General features: G+C 40.0%; 1 pseudogene; it reads right to left on the bottom strand.

Annotated features, from left to right (window-relative positions):
* Positions 1 to 2602: 2602 nt before the first annotated feature.
* LOC138246902 (uncharacterized) lies at positions 2603 to 5545 on the bottom strand (annotated as a pseudogene).
* Between the last annotated feature and the right edge of the window lie 3919 nt (positions 5546 to 9464).

The raw sequence follows: 9464 nt of genomic DNA, 5'->3' as shown, positions 1-9464 counted from the left end.
AATAAAGTGATGGCGCGCACAAGCCATGTCAATCAAACAAAGAATGCCTGTCAATCAAGATTCCTGTAGGTTGTCTGGAGATAATATATGACCTGTGGCTGTAACTAATGGAAGGGCTTTTTCGACACACGCTTGCAGGCTGAGGTAAGGGTGTCATTTATGCTGGATTTTCTGGCACTGTGGCGGATTTCACTGCCTTCTTCTAAACACACCTTTCCCCAAAGGTGTTTTTTATCCACACTGCGCTGTGTACTATCTTGGTGCACAAAAGAAAAGAACAGATACACTTCTTTTGTGTGGCAATTCTAGTGATTTGGAGCATGTCACACTTACAACAGGTGTTCTCTCAAACACTGAATATAAGACCATAATGCAATAAGATGACATATCCTCCAAATAATTAATTTTAACAACATGAAGGGAGCCCAAAGAATTTGCATTTTATTGCATTGCATCCTGTTTTGGTATTTGTATAGCACTTTCCTATTACAATGAACATATCCAGGTGGATGCAAGGGGAACTGAAGGGCTCCATGAAGTGTTATGTAATTGCTGTGTCAGAAATATCATGTGCAATCTTGACTGCCTCGCCTGTGATAGGGGCCATTCCATTCCCTGGCTAGCATACGTCAGACAGTCCCTGGAGGCAATTGGTTTGGGTGATCTTTTTTGTGATGGTACATTGGGGGTTCCTTGCGGCAGATGACGATTCCAAGGATTATTGCTGAAGTGGGCTAAAGCAGAGAGGTTGCAGGTAGAGGCAGTCAAGTCGAGTGTAAAAAAGTATTTATGTTTTAACCCGGGCGATGTTCTTAATAATTATTTATGGAATACTGACAGGAGCTGGCCCAGATTTGTATTATTTAGCTTCCGGGCAGGAATAATGGAATATTTTCTTTGCTTCCTGCCGGGATTTCAATCAAAGCTTGACTCCATACCTTGTCATTGTCACAATGTGCATAAGCAGACTATGTTGTATTTTCTTTTTGTATGTGATTGTTGTAGAATGTATGGAAAAAGTGTTCTGGACCCCCTTTTGAAGTGTAGGAACCAGTGGATCTGCCTGACTGCTTATCATGTCTGATTGAGCTTGGCAGATGAAGGAATATGCAGGCATGTTATGCTATTTCTCCAAGCCGCAATGCGTGCTAGGAAGTCTATGTTCCCTGATTAGTGAACACACTGTGTTAATTGGTGCTTGAACTGTTTTAACCTGGCCTGTATGTATCTTTTTGTACACATCTTTCATGTTTTAATACTGTATTTTAACTGTTATTTATTGGTTTTATTCGTGTATGTGTTTTGTATGCTTTTATGGCCGATCTCAGCCGAATAAAGATGTTTATGATGATGATATCATGTTGTGATATGTAATGCCACTTCCATCAGACCACCATTTCGGTCTGACTTGAGTAAATAATTAACATTAACCTCCTATGATGCTACTTTAATATTGTGTGGGGTTTTCAATCAACCTTATGATTGTTATAATAACAGACAATCTACTTAAAAAAATTATATTGTCAAGGCCAAAGAACTACACAACCTATAATGCCAGTTTGAGCTTAATGACAGCTGAAAAATACAACGCCCTGAAGAAAAAGAATTTATATTCCTTTACACACCAATCATATTCAAGATTATGTATTTGAGATTATTAATCAATGGAAAATACATTCACAATGTTGAAGAAACAACCTCATAGCAGATTATCATTTCTGATTGCACCTGTATCTCAATGACCAAACAAACAGATATCTCCCAAGCTGAAACAAAATCACTGAGAATAAATAAGGAACTATGGACTGACCAACAAACGTTATTACTTATAAAGAAAATGATCTCTAACTATCTTATACCACTAAAGAGAACATCTCCCTGCAGATTCTCTTGGATGCTTTAAAACAGTGCTTAATTTGTAAATATAAACGTGCCGGTGCCCAAAGACCACATCTTAAACACGCGGCTGCTGCAATTAAATGTGGGAACATGGAATACTGAGGCGGCGTAATCCTGGAGCCATCTCGGGCCTCATCAATCCATTTAAAGCCACTCCCTACCCCTTCAGCTCACTCTAGCAGCTTTCTACTTTCTCCCATTGTGACGATTTTTCGTTTTTCCCTTCCTCCGTCTTTCCCATATGTGTCTTTTGCTCGCAGCAAATGCTTGAGGCAGAAGGATAAGCACCGGCCCTCAAATGTAAGTGCCGGTGCTCAGCACCGGAAACAACAAGCACAAATTGAGCACTGCTTTAAAAGTGACTGTAAGGGGTACACTTACATTGATGGCCTCACATAAACACAAACAATATACACGACATTGGCAAATCTGGTAACTGAAATTAAATCACTTGAGGGAAAACATATCTGTCTGAGATGTGGTCCCTTTGGAAAAGTATTAGAACCATGATAAACGTAAATAAGTCCTCTTTTTGCACCAAGGCTAGCCTCTGAACAAATTGGCAAAAATGCATGAATGTGACCAAACAAATCAGGGTATATTGTAGCTCCTATTTAAAACATATGAAAACAAAATCTATGACATTTGCTAATAGAGATAACAATGTAAAACTTACATTAAAACAAAACAAAACAAAGTGTACTTACTTATGCCTACTACCCCTCCTGGGATATAGGCCATCAACCGGGACTCTCCATCCATCTCTGTCCTGGGTTTTTCTTTCAGTCTGACTACAGGCGCAACCCATCTCCTTGCAGTCAGTCTTGAGACCCTGGTGCTAAGTGTTTCTTGGTCTTCTTCTTGTCCTTTTCCCTTGAGCGCTTACGGTCAGGGCTTGCCTAGTGATGTTTGATGTGAGATTGCAGAGGGTGTGACATGTCCAGCCTCAGTGTATTTTTATGATTTCTTCACAAGCAGGGAGTTGGAAAGTCAGCTGCCATAGGTCGTTGTTGCTGATGATGTTTGGCCATTGGATGTGGAGGATTTTCCACAGACAAATGTTGATGAAGGTCTGGACTTTGTTGGTGGTGGTACTGTTGTCCTCCAAGTTTCTGCTTCATACAGAGGGACCAATTTTACTTTAGTGTTAAAAAGCCTGATCTTGGTTTGCAGCATTAAGTTCTGAGAGCTCCAGATCTTCTTTAGATGAATGAAGGCAGCTCTTGCTTTGTCGGTTCTTGCCTTGATGTCTGTGCTGCCCTGCTTGCCTATGACACTGCGTGGGTAGGCGAAGGCCTAAACCTCTTCCAGTGCCTCACCTGCAAGAGCGACTACAGTTGTGCTGGTCATGCTCGACTTTAGGATCTTGGTTTTCCTCCTGTGAATGTTAAGGCCAAGTTATGCTGATGTGGCTGCCACATTGCCAGTCTTCTGTTGCATTTGCAGATGGGTTGGGAGAGTAGGGCCAGGTCGTCTGCAAAGCCCAGGTCTTTGAGCTGCATCCAAGGTGTTCACTGGATCCCATGTCTTCTTCTTGCAGTGGATGTCTTCAGGATCCTGTCTATGGACAGCCGGATGAAAAGAGGCAAGAACAAACAACCCAGGTAGACTTCACTCCTCATTCGGAACGCTTCCAGGAGCTGCCCTCCATGGACTGTCTTGCATATTATTCCCTCGTAAGAGTTCCTGATGATTCTTACCAGTTTATCTGGTACACCATAGAAGCGGAGGAGTTTCCAAAGGGCCTCTGTGACCACGCGGTTCCAATGTCTTCTCATAGTCGATGATATTGACATGGAGGAGGGAGTTTCATTCCATTGACTTCTCAATAGTGATGCGCATTGTTGCAATCTAGTCTATCCAGGGCCTATCTTTGTGGAAGCCAGCTTTCTGTTCTCGCAACTGAGCATCAACTTGTTCCTTCATGCTATTCAGGATGACTCTGATGAATACTTTGCCTGGGGTTGATAGCAGACTTATCCCTCTATAGTCTGTTCAGTTACTCAGATCACTTTTTTGGGGGATCTTGAAGAGAGAACCCTCCCTCCAGTCTCATGGCACAGTTTTCTCTTCCCAGATCCTTCCAAACATGGCGTAAAGCATGTCTACTGATGTTTCCATGTCTGACTTCAGTGCACCTGCAGGAATGTTGTCAGGTCCTGCTGCACTCGGGTTTATCATATGTTTGATGGCTTGCCATATATCTTCCTTGGTTGATCTGCTGCAGACAATTGGCAAGCCCTTGTCAGTTGGCTGTGTGTCTGGTGAAAAATGCAGCATGGGCTCATTCAACAGTTCTTCAAAGTGCTCCACCCATCTTCATTGTTGGCCTTCATTACACAATTGTCCTTTTATAGGTCTTTCTGGTTTGCTGTATCAGCCGGAGAGTTTCCTTGTTGTGTCGTTGAGTTTTTTCAAATTTCCATGGCTTGCTGCTTCATGGGCTTCTGAAACATGACCATCGATGAATCTTCACTTGTCTGCTTTTATGCTTTTCTTTGCTTCCTTGTTGATTTTGATGTACTCGCCTTGAGCTTTCGCTTTTTCTGCTCTTGTTCGGGTGGTGTTGACTGGAGCTTTCTTTTCCTTTCTCTCTAGCGGAGAGTCTTGGAGGAGATCCATTCTTTATGCTGGTGTTTTTGGGACCCATTACCAAGGAGAGCCTTGGAGAAGATCCATTCTTTATGCTAGTGTTTTGCGGATCCAGTACCTCCTGGCAGGTTGATGTCATTGTTTCTTTGACTTTCTCCCACTGACTTTCTACTGGGTCTCTGTCGTCCTCTAGTTTTTGCGAAACTTGAAACTTGTTACTGAGTATTCATTTTTGTTTCTATGGATGGTGCACTCCATTCCACTCTGTGGTGTTATGTCGCTGATACTGGATCATTGGTTTCATCCATGCTTTCTTCAGCTTTAGCTTTAGCCTGGCCACGACAAGGTGATGAACTGACTCTACATCCACACCTCTCATCACTCTCATATCCTGCAGGGACCTCCAGAACTTCTTGGCAATGCAAATGTGGTAGATCTGATTCTCTGTTGAATGGTCTGGTGACACCCACGTTGCCTTGTGTATTCTTTTGTTTAGGAATACACTACCGCCTATCACCAGGCTGTTCAGGGCACAGAGATCTGCAAGCCTTTAACTATTCACGTTCACGTCACTAAGGCCATGGTTCCCCATGACTTCATAGTACCCAGTGTTGTCGCTTCCAATCTTGGCATTGAGGTCCCCCATCACTATGGTGATGTCTCTCCTAAAGCATTTCTCCAAGACGGAATGGATTCTGTTGTAAAACTGTTCTTTTTTCACTTCTTCGCTGTCATTTGTAGGTGCACAGCACTGGATAACATTCTTGTTGATCTTCTTTTTCTTTTTGCGGAATGTCACTGTGATGATTCTGGGACCATGGCCTTTCCATCCAATCAGAGCTCTGTTTGCTGCTGATGTGCTACTCAGTGCTACTCCCTGAGTATATTGGGTGTTCTCTTCCTTGTGCCCTGAATACATCAGCGTTCCCCCTGGAACCAGTCTTTTCTGTCCGGACTGTGTCCTTCTGGTCTTGCTGATACCAAGTAGAGCTAGGTTGTATTTTTTCATCTCTGCTGCCACTTGGCCTGTCTTGCCTGTCTCACACATGGTCCTTATGTTTCATGTCCAATTGTGATGGTTTTGGTCGAAAGAAGGTGGATCAGATTTGTGGCTTCCAGAGATCTCTAGCTTTCTCCGCAAGGCATCATAGCTCTCCATGAAAGAGATTCCTCTCACCAAGGCCAGGATGTCTTTGACCTTTAGGGTGACGCTTCTGAAGCTAGGATTTTTTTACATGGTGGGGTAGCTAGCCCCACGCATAACCCTCCTCCTTTTGCAGCTAGGCTTGGGACCGGCCATGACAGAGTTAAAACAAATTGTAGATACATTTAAAGACTGCCATTATGAAACTACTCCAACAACCCTACAATTACACTAGCTAGATGGCTGTGCCACATAACTAGCTAACACCACCCTTACTGTTCTTTCAGACTCTGATAAACACTTTTTGATATAAACCTGTCTTAACTACAGAGATTATGACTGCTGTTCAGTCACTTTAATTTGAAAACTCAGCCCTGTTTTATAAAAAAAAAATGTCACAACTGCTTAACAAAACTGCTTAAAGACAGAGGGCCTGATTATGACCTTGGCGGATAGGCTAATCTGTCACAAATGTGACGGATATCCTGCCCGCCGTTTTACAAGTTCAGTAGGATATAATGGAACTTGTAATACAGTGGATGGGATATCGGTCACATTTGTGACAGAGTATACCATCCGCCAAGTTCGTAATCAGGCCCCTAGTGACTAACCCTGGGAAAATCATTGGGGCAATAACGGAAGCCAAGACTGTCATATTACACATAGAAGGTAAAGAGAAAATGTCCACAAAATTAGAGACCTATTTCTCTAATAAACATTGGTTGTAGGATTCTGCCAAAATACTTGACTTTAGATTACAAAAAGTAGTTCCCAAAGTTATCTATATGACCCAAACTGAACTTCCAAAAAACAGCAGTGCCAGCGACAACACGAAAATCATCTCACATATCATGAAAAAGGTCAAACATGTACAGTCTCCAATGGCAGCTGTGGCTCGAGATGCAGAAAATGCATTTGACAAGGTTTCGTGAATCTTTCTCTGTTTAATTCTACAAACATTTGGTTTTGCTGTTGATTTTATTCAAATGAATGTGGTAGTATAGTGCCATAGATTGCATTCAAATAAATGGTTCTTATCTCCATCCCTTTAATTTAAGACGAGGCGCAAAGCAATAATATCCATTCTCACCTTTACTATTCTTGCATGCCGTAGAACCCCAAGATAGAAAATATCAGTTCTAACACTGAAAATTAGGAGTAAACATCAGTTGGCACCCATCATAAAGTTGAGTTAAAACTGGCAAGGCTTTAGTGTTCTCGCCTGAAGCCAAAACCTTGATACCAGCATTCTCAGAAACGATCAACAGGTGCACCAAGGTATTTGGATGTACCCTAAGCAAGGACAAGAAAGAGGTTCAAACCTTTGATATTCAATGTTCAATAGATATCCTGAGAGATACTGAATTAATATAGCAGCCTAAATGTATTAAGTTCGTTGGTTTTTGGTTTAAAGATAACATAACTTAAATAGTACTATATGAGGAATAATACACTTTAGAAAAAATCTATAATTACTAGAAGAATGGACACTTACGTTTTTTATCCTTTTGGGGAAGAATCAAAACAAATTGATGGTAACCCCTATTGTGAACTATCTCTTAAGTATGGTTCTAATCACTCTTTCTAATAATTTCATTAAAAAAACTAAATATCATGACACATTTGGCTTGGAAAAAGAGAAAGAGAGCATTTCTCTAAAACGCTATACCTTCTAAAAGAGCTCATGGTGCTAACACTGCATACTTCCCAGAATAACAGAACAGTGTTCCTGGTCTGACAGGGTCTCTTATGGCCTAGTGGGGCTGACTGTTTTTCACCATCTGGGCTGCATGTAGAACAATCCCTAACAGCCATATTCCATGATGGCAATTCTAACCCATACTTATATTAACCTAGGATATTCTGAGGACATAATTCTGGATACAGCTATAGAGCTACATCAATGAGACTCCAAAGTGGATATTAAAAGTAAACACTCTGATATGCATTCCACGTGGAAGAACAACATGATAAACATTGACAATCACAAACCTAACTGGACAAAATGGGCCACTTAAGGCATGAATTATGTTGCAAGATTTAGGTAATAGTTTAATCCGATTTCTTAAGCAGAAGTACAAAAGAATTAAGGGTTTAGCAACCTTGAATTTCTACAGCATTTTTAAACTAAAAACTGTAACAGCTAAGATATTCCCACAACTTTACCATACACTCTAGATAAATTCCACACACAAGAGCACTTGGCTTCCATTAATTATACATTTCTCCATTCATTGACTAACATTCGAAGAAAACTTCAAATCAAATAGGAAATGTGCTGGGCAACTACAAAAGGTCTTCTTCCCTAAAGACCTATGGCCACTGATTTGTGTGAAAGAAACTCCTAACTTACACTAAACTAGATGTATTTTCTTTTGCAGAAAGGTTTTGGGACTGTGGAAAAAAATTACAAATTAATATCAACCACATCAGAAATACACTGCAATTGTCAAGAAGAAAAGGCAGATCTTCAGTATATAATCTATGATTGTAAAATGGTAAAGACAGAGGTAATCTCTTACTGTAAAGATATCTTCAAGAGGGATCTCGACTTTAATTCATTTATTCATGCCTATGTATCCAACCTCTATAGAATCATGGTGATCTCCGCCTACCTGATATAAAGCTATTAGACTTAGGGCCTGGCTTAGAGTCTAGCAAATGGGTTGTCCATCTCAAACGGAGTGGATATTCTATCCACCCTATTAGACATTCATTATATGCTACAGCACTTGTAAGAAGGTGGGCAGTATATCTGTCACACTTGTAATAGACTAACCAATCAGCCAGACTCTAATTCAGGCCCTTACTCCTTACACTTAGCACAAAAACGACATTAAGTTACTGGAAAACTTCCACTGAATTTCAAGTCATACTCAGTGGACATGACTGTACTTTACTTGTGTGCAGACAGTATTTCACTGAAGCATTCACACCTTGTATTTAGCAAACACCCAATTTGTAATAAATTAAACGAAGTCTCCAATAAAATACAACCACCATGACTCTCTAATCCAGGAAGGAATTAAATGTATGTACAATATTTGTTTTTCAATCCCATACATATGCACCAAAGATTTCAAGCTCACAAAAATGCTATAGAAAATAGTAATCCATCATAGACTCCCACATAACTCACACTTCTACTTGAACTGTTTATTGTTAATAAAACAACTATGGAATAATATACATTGATCTGCAGAACACTCCCATTAATATGTTCACTTTATATCTACCCAACCTTCTGGACAATATACTTCACTTCTCGTACATATATTAATACTCATGCTACCAAATGAATTTACATTATGAACATGTATTACTGTTGGATTTATTTTGATTAAATAAAGACTTATTTGTCCACAGGCTATATATGACTTACATTATGTTTCGTTTATACTCATATTTTCTTTAATTCAATTCAATTCAATTTTATTTATTTATGTTTTGGAACTCGATTGAGGTCCACATAAAAATAAACAATAAAACAATACTTTTGTCTCTACCACTCTTTATGCCTAAAATCTAGTAGAACATGTTTAAAATGTATACAATAAAAACTTCTATGAAATTACTCAGCAATACTTTCCCCAGACTTATAGTTGCACACTACATTGTCCTGTAAAATACAAAAGATAAAATGGTGCAAATTCCCTCATCAGTGCAATTAGAACATCGTTAGGTGCGAGAGTGTTAGACAATTTAAGCTCTTTACCATCCATATTTAACCAAAAAGTACTGAGTGCAAAAATACAAGTGGAGCGGTATAAATGGAATGATGGCATACGATATATACATACACAGACAGTCTAGAACATTGCCCGTCTGC

This window comes from Pleurodeles waltl, chromosome 7 (genome assembly GCF_031143425.1).
Source record: "Pleurodeles waltl isolate 20211129_DDA chromosome 7, aPleWal1.hap1.20221129, whole genome shotgun sequence".
Classification (NCBI taxonomy): domain Eukaryota; kingdom Metazoa; phylum Chordata; class Amphibia; order Caudata; family Salamandridae; genus Pleurodeles; species Pleurodeles waltl.
The sequence above is the reverse complement of the archived record's forward strand: the minus strand, read 5'-3'. Positions and strand labels throughout refer to the sequence as shown.